This window comes from Pseudophryne corroboree, chromosome 2 (genome assembly GCF_028390025.1).
Source record: "Pseudophryne corroboree isolate aPseCor3 chromosome 2, aPseCor3.hap2, whole genome shotgun sequence".
Classification (NCBI taxonomy): Eukaryota; Metazoa; Chordata; class Amphibia; order Anura; family Myobatrachidae; genus Pseudophryne; species Pseudophryne corroboree.
The window spans coordinates 703,252,234-703,267,395 of NC_086445.1; the positions used below are offsets into that span (position 1 = coordinate 703,252,234).

General features: G+C 45.9%; 1 protein-coding gene across 7 annotated transcripts in view; it reads left to right on the forward strand.

Moving 5' to 3' along the window:
* The window catches only part of LOC135045518 (complement receptor type 1-like), a 537,897-nt gene that overhangs the window by 384,347 nt on the left and 138,388 nt on the right, over positions 1–15,162 (forward strand). The window lies entirely within an intron of this gene.

Below are 15,162 nucleotides of genomic sequence, written 5' to 3' on the forward strand. Positions count from 1 at the left end.
GTTTCTGTGCAGGGTAAATACTGGCTGCTTTATTTTTACACTGCAATTTAGATTGCAGATTGAACTCACCACACCCAAATCTCTCTCTCTCTCTGCACATGTTATATCTGCCTCACCTGCAGTGCACATGGTTTTGCCCAACTGCTAAAAAATTTCCTGCTGCGATCAACTTGGAATTACCCCCATAGTGTCTACGGGCTTAATTCAGATCTGATTGCAGGAGACAATTTGTTAGCAAAAGGGCAAAACCATGGGGGTCATTCCGAGTTGATCGCTCGCTAGCAACTTTTTGCAGCACTGCGATCAGATAGACGCCGCCTATGAGGGCGTGTATTTTCTCTTTGCAAGTGTGCGAATGCTTTTGCAGCCGACGGCACAAAAAAGTTTTTTGCAGTTTCTGAGTAGCTCTGGACTTACTCAGCCGCTGCAATCACTTCTGCCTGTCCGGTCCCGGAATTGATTTGAGACACCCGCCCTGCAAATGCTTGGACATGCCTGCGTTTTTCCAAGCACTCCCAGAAAACAGTCAGTTGACACCCCCAAACGCCCTCTTTCTGTCAATCACCTTGCGATCGGCTGTGCGAATGGATTTTTCGTGAAATCTATCGCCCAGCTCCGATCCTCATTGTACCCTATGACGCACCTGCGCAATGCGGTGCATAAGTATGCGCAGTTTTGCAGAGATTTAACCTGATCACAGCGCTGCAAGAGTTGCTAGCGCGCGATCAACTCGGAATGACCCCCATGTGCACTGCAGGGGAGCAGATATAACATGTGCAGAGAGAGTTAGATTTGGGTGGGTTGTTTTGTTTCTATGCAGAGTAAATACTGGCTGTCTTATTTTTACACTGCAATTTAGATTTCAGTTTGAAAACACCCCACCCAAATCTAATGCTCTCTACACTCCCTGCAGTGCAAATGGGGGGTAATTCAGATCTGATTGCTGGGCTGCATTTTGTGCTTTCCTGCAATCAGATAGTCGCCGCCTACAGGGGGAGTGCAGTAACGCACGCAGGGGGGGTTTCTGAGTACCCAGAAATCCCCCCTGACGGATCAAACCCTCCCTGACGGATCAACAGTGTTGTCTCCATCTCTGCACCAGCCGCGGACCCGCAGCTGCAATCAGTGGTGCCTGCTCACTGCGGCTCATCTCTCAGCGCTTCTGCAGCAGGTGGCTTCAATATCCGGGTTTTCCGCATGAGGAAAATGCTGAATAATTAAATAGCTCTGGGTGTTAAAAGCAGAGCTTTACCCACTTGGTGAGCACCAAGAGTAATTCTGCCTCACATATACTGTAGATCAGGCTCGGACTGGGCCACCGGGGAGCCAGTAGGCCCTACTGATTCTAAGCCACGCCCTCTTTTGTGTAAGGGTGGGGCCTACCACAATCGGACTGAGGGGAAGAAGAGGAGCGCGCTGCCATCTCCTCCCCAGCCCTCAGACACTGGAGCAGTAGCTGCTGGTGAGCCCGGGCAGCGGCGGTGAGCAGAATCGGACTGAGGGGCAGGAAATGTGCATGCTGCGCTCTCCTCCATGGCCCTCAGACACAGTAGCAGCAGCAGGAGCAGCAGCAATGCCCAGGGAGCAGTGGTGATCAGCACTGTGGGGGCAGTATGTGTAACTGGCACTGTGGGTGGCACTATCTGTGTAACTGACACTGTTGGGGCAGTATTTGTAACTGGCACTGTAGAGGCAGTATATGTAACTGGCACTGTTGGGGCAGTATGTGTAACTGGCACTGTGGAGGTAGTATGTGTATCTGGCACTGTGGGGGCAGTATGTGTATCTGGCACTGTGGGGGCAGTATGTGTAACTGGCAATGTGGAGGTAGTATGTGTAACTGGCACTATGGAGGAATTATGTGTATCTGGCACTATGCAGGCAGTATGTGTAACTGGCACTGTGGGGGCAGTAGGTGTAACTGGCACTGTGGAGGCAGTATCTGTGTATCTGCCACTGTGGGGGCAGTAAGTGTAGCTGGCACTGTGGGGGACATATGTGTAACTGCCACTGTGGGAGCAGTATATGTATCTGGCACTGTGGGGTAGTATGTGTACCTGGCACTGTGGGGGCATATGTGTATCTGGCACTGTGGGGGCATATGTGTATCTGGCACTGTTGGGGGCATATGTGTATCTGGCACTGCACTGCTGGGGGCATATGTGTATCAGGCACTGCACTACTGGGGGTATATTTGTATCTGGGACTGCTGGGGCATATGTGTATCTGGCACTGCTGAGGGCATATGTATAACTGGCACTGCTGGGGGCATATGTGTATCTGGCACAATACTGGGGTCTTTATGTGTATCTACTATTCTCTCCCGATGTAACCCAGGCGCATATACTACTGTTCTCTGCCAATGTAACCCAGGCATATACACAACAGCTTGAAGTGGGCAGCGAGTTAGAGCTCTTTTTTTTTATACTATGCTAGATGGCGCCTATAATGGCTGGCCACTCCTCTATGGGCATGTGGCCACACCCCTTCCAGCATATGGCAGTGCCCCTTAGTGGGCCCCTGTGATTGCATTTCCCTGGTGTGCCCTTCATGCCCCAGTCCGAATTGCTGTAGATAGAATTTTGTAAGTTGACGACTGAAAACGTAATTAAAAACTCATTAAGTTTTATATCTCAATAGTATTTTACTTATTTTCTTGTTCATGAATGCATATAGAGGCCTGTGTACTAAGAATCGTGGAAGTGGTATGATATTTTTTCAGTGTACTGTACAATCTGTAATATTTACATTTCAGAAATACTCCTCCTGGGAAACTGACACTGTGCTTGCACACAGTGTCAGTTTCTGGAGGCTGTGGGATCTTATTTCTATAGGTATGAAATGGTTTATGCATCAGAGGATGGCAAAAATCAAGGGGATCAAACTCTAAAAAGCTTTGCTTTTTGGATTTTGGTGTATAAGGGTCTCTACGGTGGCGTAACATGTACAGTATAAGGAGCTCAACTGAGGTTCTAATGTGTTGTTTAATGTGTATTTGGGGCTCTACTGTGTGGTGTAATGTGACTAACAGATACTACTGTGCGGTGTGATGTTAATTGGTACTATTCTGTGACCACGCCCTTTCCCCATGAAGCCACGCCCTTATATTTTTGACACGCGCATTTGGGATTTTTGACACGCGCATTTGGCACACACTGTCCCTATTTTAAATATGGTGGGGTATCAGTTTTCTTTCTGGCACAGGGCACCAAAATGTCTAGTTAAGGCACTGGGCTGTGGGAGGGTGTGGTTAGGGTTAGGCTGCCAAAGGGGCCAGTTAAAATTAGGCTGTGGGAGGGGTGGGTTAGGGTCAGAATACTTACCGAATTCCATCAGCATTGTGACCTTCAGGCTCCTGACTGCCGACATATTGTACCCAACCTGTATCTAGAGTGATTCCACACTCCCTGTAGTGTTTCTGGCAGCGTACATCTCTAGCCACCTCTCAGTAGCCACTATATATATATATATATATATATATATATATATATATATATATATATATAAAAAATCAATCAAGAAGAAAGTTATATATTGCGAACACAGTATGATGAGCTCTTTCCCAAAGCAAACCACTGGGGCCCCTACCTACCCACGAGCTTGAATGGAAAACAATATCATAACGTACCCTTCTTGCGGTCCCATACCATCTTTCCAGATCGTTCCATACAGTGAATGTCTACTAGCACTCTAAATTGTGGATTGCTCCAGAAATCCACCAATCAACATGCTGACAGTCATTTACCGTCTTGCTGCAGGCTGGGAGGCAAGTACAGAATGTTGCCTGGTGCTCTGATTGTAATTCACAATGAGAGCAGTTGGTCAGCATTCTCCACCTGCCTTTGAAGAAGCTCTGGAGGTAACAGCCCAGGAGGATAGGGGGGGATACAGTTGACCCCCGGAACAGCATGCCTCTGCTTAAAGGCCCTTTAATCATGGGGCCTTGGGCAACTGGGGGGTGATCCTGGGCTGTAAAATCATAGCCCAGTACCACGCTACCAATATACAGTATAACTGGCGTATGGGTGCAACAACTGAAAGTTCACAGGCAAAAAGCTGCTGGCTCATTGAGCTTAACTAGACTTTATCTGGCATAGTAATAACAGTTCCAGGCAGGAATTCAATTAGCTCCATTAATTTTTTGTGAGAAAACGGGATTTTGGTACTTACCGTTAAATCCTTTTCTCGAAGTCCATAGGGGATACTGGGATGTGATGTACAGTGGGGTATAGATGTATCCTTGAAGCCAGTGCACTTTAAATATTTCAAACTGAGTGTGTGTGCTGGCTCCTCCTTCTATGCCCCCTTCCATCAGACCGGTTCATGAAAAACTGTGCCCGAAGAAGACGGAACATAACTGGATAGGAGGAAGGAAACGATAACAAGAAAGCGTAACGGAACAGAAAACCAGAACAGAGATGAAGGCAGAATGGAATGACACTAACCCTATTGCCTGAACACACAACCAGAACCTCCTGAGCAGGGAGGACAGCACAGGGTGGGCGCCCAGTATCCCCTATGGACTTTGAGAAAAGGATTTTCTGGTAAGTACCAAAATCTATTTTCTCATTCATCCATAGGGGATACTGGGATATGATATACAGTAGGAACGTCCCAAATCTCCCATCACGGGCGGGAGTGTGCTGAGATCCCTGCAAAACAGAACATTCAAAGTAAGCGATGGACGCTGTCAAGGTATCAACCCCTAAAACCTGACAAAAGCGTTTGTACCCACTCAGACAGCAGCCCGACAGGACTGTAAGACGGAAATAATGCTCCAGGAAGCCACCTAGGAAGGACCCACCGAACGGATAAAGAGCTGTAATAGAAGACGGCAGTATTAACCCGAGGTAGCATAGGCTTGTTGGATGGTGAATGTAATACAGTGAGCTATTGACTGCGTTAATGCTGGCCAGTCAATCTGGTTAGCATCATACAACATAAAAAATGGAGATCCGGAGCAGCCGCACCACATGAAGAGTCTGTGGAGTAGCCGAAGAGACTGTAAGGACTGGGACCACTAGTGGCTGGTTGATATGAAACTCCGAAACTTCCTGAGACAAAAATTGCTGGCAAGTGTGAAGCTCCGCTCTGTCCACATGGAAAATTAGATAAAAGCGCCTGCATGACAGAGCCTGTAATGCCAGACTCATCTAACAGATGCCAAAGCAAAAGAGGAACGATCAGCCCCATGACATATGTTAAGTGGTAGATTCCCACGGTCAAACAATGAGGACTAGAGATATTCAAAAACTAAGTTTTGATCCCACGGTGCTGTTGACAACACCAATGGTGTTGTAGACAAAGTACTCCCCTGAACAAGTCTGAACGTATGGGAGAGCTGTCAATCAACACTGAAAAAACACTGACAATGCCGAATTGGTACTGTAAGGGAACCTAGTCAGAGACCAGCGTCCACTCCTGCTTGTAGGAACGCAAAATTCGTCCCGGCAGGAAGGCCGCTGTGCTGGAGATGCTTATACACGTTACACCACAGTGTAGACGTTTATACACGCTACACCACAGAGGAGACGCTTATACACGTTATGCCATAAAGGAGACGCTTATGCACGTTACGCCACAGAGGTGATTCTGATTTCAGCAGCGCCCTCAGCGGTCCGGCGCTCTACGCCGCTGCGTAGCCGGTGTTTGCATTGGGCCGGGCCTGGCTGGAAGCAGTCTCCAAATGGCGCTGCATTGTAAAGAAAACGACAGTGATATAAACTCCACCCCCTTTTTCACCTGATATTGCACCTTGTCTGTGTACCTGCTCCCGGTGCCGAGTGCACCATAAACATACCTCCCAACATTACACTCTCCAGGAAGGCCAGAATGCTCTGCTTCTGGACTTCCCTCTTAATGTATGATCGCCATCACCTGTGGTAAAACACCTTTCTTATCCATTAACCTATTTAAAAACAGGTGCCGGCAATCATACATTAAGAGAAAAGTCCAGGAGCAGAGCATTTTGTCCCTCCTGGAGAGGTTCATATGGGGAGGTATGCCATAAACATACCCTCCAAGTGTACCTTTTTAGCAGGTACAGTACCTTTTTTTTATGGTCTGTACCGATTTTTGGCTCTCCAAACTTCCATTGAAAGTATAGGAAAAGGGCCACGCCCCCTTTACCCATGACCATGCCCCCTTTCCTAATTTGTACCGATTTTTATGTGTAAAATGTTGGATGGTATGCATAAATACGGAGCTGAGTGGGAGTACCGCTGTGTAAAACAAAAGGGAGTTGTTGTTATTCAAAACCCCTGGTCTGCCTGTTCACAGACCTCTGCTATTAGTGCACGAAGCCTTATGGGGTGGGAGAGTGCTCTGCAAGGAGCGCATTGTGCTGCTGCTAGCTCTGGGACCCCCGCGAGTCAAGGTCCCAGGTCTTTCTCACTGCTGTCATTTTCAGCTGCTTAAGGGTGGCTGCAGGCTGCAGGGGACTCCAAAGCAAGCCCTCACATAGCTCTCTGTGAGCTTCCTCCGGGACTGATGTCCCAGCAGCCGGGGACCCAGGCGCCAACCTCTTAGATAGGTGGGAACGGGTCCCCCCCAAAAAGCTCCCAAGTAGCAGGCAGGTAGTAGCCAACTGCCTGTGTTGTTTGTTAAAGAGAAACTAAAAATACAGTAAAAATATAAGTAAAACTCTGGAGCCCTCCAGAGTGTGACCAGCTCTGAGGGCCCTTTTTTTTAAACTGGTCTGAATGGAGGGGGTATAGAGGGGAGGAGGCAGCACACACACTTGGTTTGAAATATTTAAAGTGCATTGGCTGAAAGGACCCATCTATACCCCACTGTACATCACATGCCAGTATCCCCTATGGTTGAATGAGAAAAAACAGGGTTTTATCATAAATTATGCCTGATGGTTAAAACCCTATTTTTCTCCCAAGAAATTACTGTATCTGTTTTCAGGTGTTAACCCATAAGATCCAGGATAAGTTCCCGGATTTATGTGTTAGCGTGTGCCATGGACTCTTAAACAGGTAATTTATTGCGTATATCTTTTCAGGAATTTGTCTTCGGTTTGCTATTGTAAATTTCTGATTATTTGTAATAAATATTTAAAATGCCAGCGTTAATATATGCTGCAGACGCAAAGCGCATCTTATTACCATATACGATAAAAGTGCGCTGTATGTCGCAAACACTACATCCCTTAAGAGAAAGCAAGCACTCGCACACATTGTATTACTGAGGTCCAACGCTCAGAGATGTATAAATTTGATATTAAAAGGGAATACATACAATATAACAAATGTACAGTATATATAAGGTTACAGTGTTACAATTACACAAGAAGCAGTTGTAGTTACATAAGGATCAATCACAGCCAGCATACTTCACCTTGTCCCTTGCTCAATTCACAGTCAGCTCCATCTTTGAATCTGCACCAACAGCAACAAAAACAGAAATTCTTGGGTGAGGGGAAATACCTACATGTATACTGTGTATTGTCTGGGACTGAGTCTTCTGTTATTGGTCCAGTATTTCCCCTCACCCAAGAACTTCTGTTTTTTGTTGCTGTTGGTGCAGATTCAAAGATGAAGCGGACTGTACATGTGTTATATTGTATGCATTCCCTTTTGATATCAAATAAATACATCTCTGAGCATTGGACCTCAGTAATACAATGTGTGCGAGTGCTCGCTTTCTCTTAAGGGATGTAGTGTATGCAACGTACAGCGCACTTTTATCATATTTGGTAATAAGATGCGCCTTGTGTGTTATGATTCCAGCACTCTGGTCTGGGGAGATCTTATAGCAAGGACCTGAGCACTGGAACGTAATGCTGGGAAAGGGAGCGGGAACGGGAATAGCCCCTGGTGCCCTAACTCCGTTGTCTCGCCCGTGCTGTCAGAAGTCTCTATGGTTGCTTGAGCCCATGGCAGCCGCGTTTGAAGGGCGGATTACGTCTGCCCAACTCCGATGCCCCCTCAGGTCTTAATGGGAGACAAAGAGAAATCCGAGACAGGGTGATAACAAGGGCCCCTCTAACTAAACAACAAAGCCAGGGGCTACAAACTAACCTAAAACTAGAATATGTGCGGAAAACCGCCAGGGAAAAGGACAACCAAAATACCCACTTGTCCACTCTCCTACCCGGCACCGCCGAGTTCCGGAGAGGACTTGTGGAAGCGGAATCCTCCGCAAATGCTCCGAAACAGAATACAAAATGAAGCGGGCTAGGCCGCAGCACGCGGCAGAGCCGCAACTCACAAAAACCACACGAGATCCTCTGGCGACTATTGCGGGCAATTGAGGACCAGAAGACTCCTTGGGATGAGATGACAACTCCAAGATTCAGGAACTCTGAGGACAGGAATGACCGGACACAGCAGGACTGGAACAGATGTTCAGCAAACCTAAGCAGCATGCACGAAGCTATTACCGGCGTCTGTGTGAAGCACTGAGAAGGTATTTAACAGGGAGTCCTCCAATCAGATGTTCAGAGCCTGATTAGCATAAATGCCGTGCAGCTGCCTTGCTGCACGCCCAGAAAACAAGTGTATGTGTGGTTAACTTGATTGACCCTGCAACGGGGAGCGCGGTCCGCCCGTGGCGTCCCCGTTGCTAGGGTCCAGGCGGCTCAGCGCGCCCGGCGTCCCAGCGTTGCTAGGGAGCCGGCGGCTCAGCGCGCACGGCGTCCCAGCGTTGCTAGGGACCCGGCGGCTAGCACGCTCGGCGTCCCTAGTTGCTAGGCGCCGGGCCGCGAGGACATCGCGGACCATGGCGCCTAACATTGTGTTCGCAGCATATATTAACGCTGGCATTTGAAATGGAAACCCTATTATTGGATCCCTATGTATGAAGACCTATAGGACTACTGCTGGAAAGCAAAAGGGAATTATTTACATCCAGTCCATAGGTGGATCCTTCCTTTTGTGCTTTACAGACATTTAGAAAAATTGTGGGCACAATAATTGGCTCAATTAAAAGTCCTTACCCTTTATGAATGATACAGCTTTTTCAAAATAAACAGAGAGCTGTTATTTAGAAAACACCCCTGAAGAAGTCACTATAAGACGAAACGCGTTGGGTGAAAGCTCTTATATATCATCTTATTTTTTACATGAATAATGTTGAAACATTTAACTGTATCTTCAATGTATAAGAAATGTTCATTATCAATTCATTTTAATGCAAATGTGAATTTAAACTATATTGTTCTTATAATATAAAGATATATGTGTTTTAAATATTGGTGTTTTCATGTGTAAGGTCATCCTCTCTTTATAAATTATCCATTAAAATGAATCTAATTATATCAGTTTACAAAATAAATGCGCTCCACAGAGATATCCTCTTTATTTTCATTTTTATTGATCTCTATCGACAAGGGATCGCTCTGTGTTGAAGCTTGCCCCTTTTTGGATATATATTGGTATTGATTTTGGTTAATTTAGAACCGACTAACTGACATAAAGAAAACAAAAACTTCAGTAGTGTATACTAAGGGTGCACTAGGGGATTATACGAATAAATATATATATATATATATATATATATATATACCCCTTGATGTAGTCCTAGCGAATTGGCAAAAGGACAAAACGCGTTGGTCAAGATATATCCACTCCTCCACTGAGGATCTCAGATAAGCTTTTATACTTTTTACTCACTGTACGGGTCCATTTTATATGTATCTTGTGTTTTTAGTATGGTTAGTATGTTTATATTAAAAAAACTCTAAAAAAGAATTTACTACACTATGGGTTTTTCTACCCGCATTCGGGAAATTATATTTTATTGATAGGATTCCCCCGAGTTTGAACTATGGGTGATGAATACCCCAAAGAACTCAACTACATGCAAGAATTTTAAGTTCTGAGGCTAATTATTTTTAAACTACCTCAAGTCGTGGGGAAGTCACTTTGCGTTTATACCTAACACTGGGTGCATCATTCTTTGCCTCACTATTCATCACATCTGAAATTTCCTAAATGAGCATACCTTGTTTGCAATATTACACTATTGTTGCTCTCTTTTTGAATCTCTTCATGGTCCATTTACGGAGTTACTGGAGAAAGCCAGAAAACTGCGATTAAGAGAGATACCATCTATATGACAGTCCTGAATATCTATAGGATGCGGTACGCATAATTTTATATCATTTTCACTTGGAAAATCACATAACACAGAAGGCGCTGGGTTCTACTAGTTTGCATATTTGAAGAACCTTCTGGACTTGGGAAATAGAGTCCACACAAGAGAACTCTTTTAGCTGCCCCCCTATTTTTGGGGAAGTGTTATTTGAACTCAATCTAATTTTTCAACTTCCTTATTATTTCTTGATTATTAGTCTTGTCACTTAGGTAGCAGCGCTATTTGCACTATTGTCTTTATTTTAATATATATATATATATATATATATATATTAGAGATGAGCGGGTTTGGTTAGTTGAGATCCGAAACCCCCCCTTCCCCGAACTTCACGTGTTTTACACGGGTCCGAGGCAGCCTCGGATCTTCCGGCCTCGTTCGGTTAACCCAAACGAGGCCGAACGTCATCATCCCGCTGACGGATTCTCACAAGATTCGTATTCCATATAAAGAACCGCGCGTCGCCGCCATTTTCACTCGTGCATTGTAGAGTGAGTGGAGAGGACGTGGCTACGTTCTCTGCCTGAAAAGCTCAATATCTGTGCTCAGTGTGCTGCATTGTGGTAACCACCAGTATATTATAGTAGTACAGTACAGTAGACCATTGCTGTATCTTGCAGCTCCGTGTCAGACTCAGTTCTAGTATCCTGATCAGTGCTCAATATCTGCTGCATTCTTGTGACCAGTATATAGTAGTACAGTGCAGCATAATGGTGACCACCAGTATATAGTAGTACAGTACAGTAGGCCATTGCTGTATCTTGCAGCTCTGTGTCACTTCTAGTATCCATATCTGTGCTGCATTGTTGTGACCAGTATATAGTAGTATAGTGCAGCATTGTGGTGACCACCAGTATATAGTAGTACAGTACAGTAGGCCATTTCTGTTTCTTGCTGCTCTGTGTCACTTCTAGTATCCTGATCAGTGCTGCATTGTTGTGACCAGTATATAGTAGTACAGTGCAGCATTGTGGTGACCACCAGTATATAGTAGTACAGTACAGTAGGCCATTGCTGTTTCTTGCTGCTCTGTGTCACGTCTAGTATCCATATCTGTGCTGCATTGTTGTGACCAGTATATAGTAGTACAGTGCAGCTTTGTGGTGACCACCAGTATATAGTAGTACAGTACAGTAGGCCATTGCTGTTTCTTGCTGCTCTGTGTCACTTCTACTATCCTGATCAGTGCTGCATTGTTGTGACCAGTATATAGTAGGACAGTGCAGCATTGTGGTGACCACCAGTATATAGTAGTACAGTACAGTAGGCCATTGCTGTTTCTTGTTGCTCTGTGTCACTTCTAGTAACCTGATCAGTGCTGCATTTTTGTGACCAGTATATAGTAGTACAGTGCAGCATTGTGGTGACCACCAGTATATAGTAGTACAGTACAGTAGGCCATTGCTGTTTCTTGCTGCTCTTTGTCCCTTCTAGTATCCTGATCAGTGCTGCATTGTTGTGACCAGTATATAGTAGTACAGTGCAGCATTGTGGTGACCACCAGTATATAGTAGTACAGTACAGTAGGCCATTGCTGTTTCTTGCTGCTCTGTGTCACTTCTACTATCCTGATCAGTGCTGCATTGTTGTGACCAGTATATAGTAGTACAGTGCAGCATTGTGGTGACCACCAGGATATAGTAGTGCAGTACAGTAGGCCATTGCTATTGATATATCACTGGCATATAATTCCACACATTAAAAAATGGAGAACAAAAATGTGGAGGGTAAAATAGGGAAAGATCAAGATCCACTTCCACCTAGTGCTGAAGCTGCTGCCACTAGTCATGGCAGAGACGATTCAATGCCATCAACATCGTCTGCCAAGGCCGATGCCCAATGTCATAGTAGAGAGCATGTAAAATCCAAAAAACAAAAGTTCAGTAAAATGACCCAAAAATCTAAAATTAAAAGCATCTGAGGCGAAGCGTAAACTTGTCAATATGCCATTTACAACACGGAGTGGCAAGGAACGGCTGAGACCTTGGCCTATGTTCATTGCTAGTGGTTCAGCTTCACATGAGGATGGAAGCACTCATCCTCTCGCTAGAAAAATTAAAAGAGTTAAGCTGGCAAAAGCACAGCAAAGAACTGTGCGTTCTTCTAAATCACAAATCCCCAAGGAGAATCCAATTGTGTCGGTTGCGATGCCTGACCTTCCCAACACTGGACGGGAAGAGGTGGCGCCTTCCACCATTTGCACGCCCCCTGCAAATGCTGGAAGGAGCACCCGCAGTCCAGTTCCTGATAGTCAAATTGAAGATGTCACTGTTGAAGTACACCAGGATGAGGATATGGGTGTTGCTGGTGCTGAGGAGGAAATTGACAAGGAGGATTCTGATGGTGAGGTGGTTTGTTTAAGTCAGGCACCCGGGAAGTCACCTGTTGTCCGTGGGACGAATATGGCCATTGACATGCCTGGTCAAATTACAATAAAAAAATCACCTCTTCGGTGTGGAATTATTTTAACAGAAATGCGGACAACAGGTGTCAAGCCGTGTGTTGCCTTTGTCAAGCTGTAATAAGTAGGGGTAAGGACGTTAACCACCTAGGAACATCCTCCCTTATATGTCAACTGGAGCGCATTCATCAGAAGTCATTGACAAGTTCAAAAACTTTGGGTGACAGCGGAAGCAGTCCACTGACAACTAAATCCCTTCCTCTTGTAACCAAGCTCCTGCAAACCACACCACCAACTCCCTCAGTGTCAATTTCCTCCATAGACAGAAAAGCCAATAGTCCTGCAGGCCATGTCAATGGCAAGTCTGACGAGTCCTCTCCTGCCTGGGATTCCTCCGATGCATCCTTGAGTGTAACGCCTACTGCTGCTGGCACTGCTGTTGTTGCTGCTGGGAGTTGATCGTCATCCCAGAGCGGAAGTCGGAAGACCACTTGTACTACTTCCAGTAAGCAATTGACTGCCCAACAGTCCTTTGCAAGGAAGATGAAATATCACAGCAGTCATCCTGTTGCAAAGCAGATAACTCAGGCCTTGGCAGCTGTGTTGGTGTTAGACGTGCGTCCGGTATCCGCCGTTAGTTCACAGGGACTTAGAGAATTTCTTGAGGTAGTGTGTCCCCGGTACCAAATGCCATCTAGGTTCCACTTCTTTAGGCAGGCGATACCGAGAATGTACACAGACGTCAGAAAAAGAGTCACCAGTGTCCTAAAAAATGCAGTTGTACACAATGTCCACTTAACCACAGACATGTGGACAAGTGGAGCAGGGCAGACTAAGGACTATATGACTGTGACAGCCCCCCTGGGTAGATGTATTGCCTTCCGCAGCAACAACAGCAGTGGCGGCACCAGTAGCAGCATCTCGCAATCGCCAACTCGTTCCTAGGTAGGCTACGCTTTGTATCACCGCTTTCCATAAGAGGCACACAGCTGACAACCTCTTACGGTAACTGAGGAACATCATCGCAGATTGGCTTACCCCAATTGGACTCTCCTGGGGATTTGTGACATCGAACAACGCCACCAATATTGTGCGTGCATTACATGTGGGCAAATTCCAGCACGTCCCATGTTTTGCACATACAATGAATTTGGTGGTGCAGATTTTTTTTAAAAACGACAGGGGCGTGCAAGAGATGCTGTCTGTGGCCAGAAGAATTGCGGGCCACTTTCGGCATTCAGCCACTGCATGCCGAAGACTGGAGCACCAACAAACACTCCTGAACCTGCCCCGCCATCATCTGAAGCAAGAGGTGGTAACGAGGTGGAATTCAAGCCTCTATATGCTTCAGAGGATGGTGGAGCAGCAAAAGGCCATTCAAGCCCTATACATCTGCCTACGATATAGGCAAAGGAGGGGGAATGCACCTGACTCAAGCGCAGTGGAGAATGATTTCAACGTTGTGCAAGGTTCTGCAACCCTTTGAACTTGCCACACGTGAAGTCAGTTCAGACACTGCCAGCCTGAGTCAGGTCATTCCCCTCATCAGGCTATTGCAGAAGTAGCTGGAGAGATTGAAGGAGGTGCTAAAACGGAGCGATTCTGCTAGGCATGTGGGACTTGTGGATGGAGCCCTTCATTCGCTTAACCAGGATTCACGGGTGGTCAATCTGTTGAAATCAGAGTACTACATTTTGGCCACCAAGCTCGATTCTAGGTTTAAAGCCTACGTTGTATCTCTCTTTCCGGCAGACACAAGTCTGCAGATATTCAAAGACCTGCTGGTGAGACACTTGTCAAGTCAAGCGGAACGTGACCCGTCAACAGTTCTTCCTTCATTTTCTACTGCCACTGGAGCTGCCAGGAAAAGGATCAGATTTCCAAAACCACCCGCTGGCGGTGATGCAGGGCAGTCAGGAGCGAAAACTGACATCTGGTCCGGACTGAAGGACCTGCCAACGATTACTGACATGTCGTCTACTGTCACTGCATATGATTCTGTCACCATTGAAAGAATGGTGGAGGATTATATGAGTGACAGCATCCAAGTAGGCATGTTAGACAGTCCGTACGTATACTGGCAGGAAAAAGGGCAATTTGGAGGCCCTTGCACAAACTGGCTTTATTTTACCTAAGTTGCCCCACCCCCCCCTCCAGTGTGTACTCCGAAAGAGTGTTTAGTGCAGCCAGTCACCTTGTCAGCGATCGGCGTACGAGATTACTTCCATAAAATGTGGAGAAGATGATGTTCATCAACATGAATTATAATCAATTCTTCCGTGGAGACATTTACCAGCAATTGCCTCCAGAAAGTACACAGGCACCTGTGACGGTGGATTCCAGTGGGGACGAATTAATACTCTGGGGTATATTTACTAAGGTCCCGATTTTGACCGAGATGCCGTTTTTTCTTCAAAGTGTCATTTTGGTAATTTACTAAGCCAAAATCTCGGCAGTGATGAGGGCATTCGTAATATTTTGGAAGTCCTAGGAAAAAAATCACGAATCAATACACCATCGGTCAAATACGCCTGCAATTTGGTAGAAATCGGTAATTTACTAAAAAGTGCAAATCACAAACACTGCCGACAATAGCCAAACACTGCCGTGCTGAAATACTGGCCCTCATTCCGAGTCGTTCGCTCGGTATTTTTCATCGC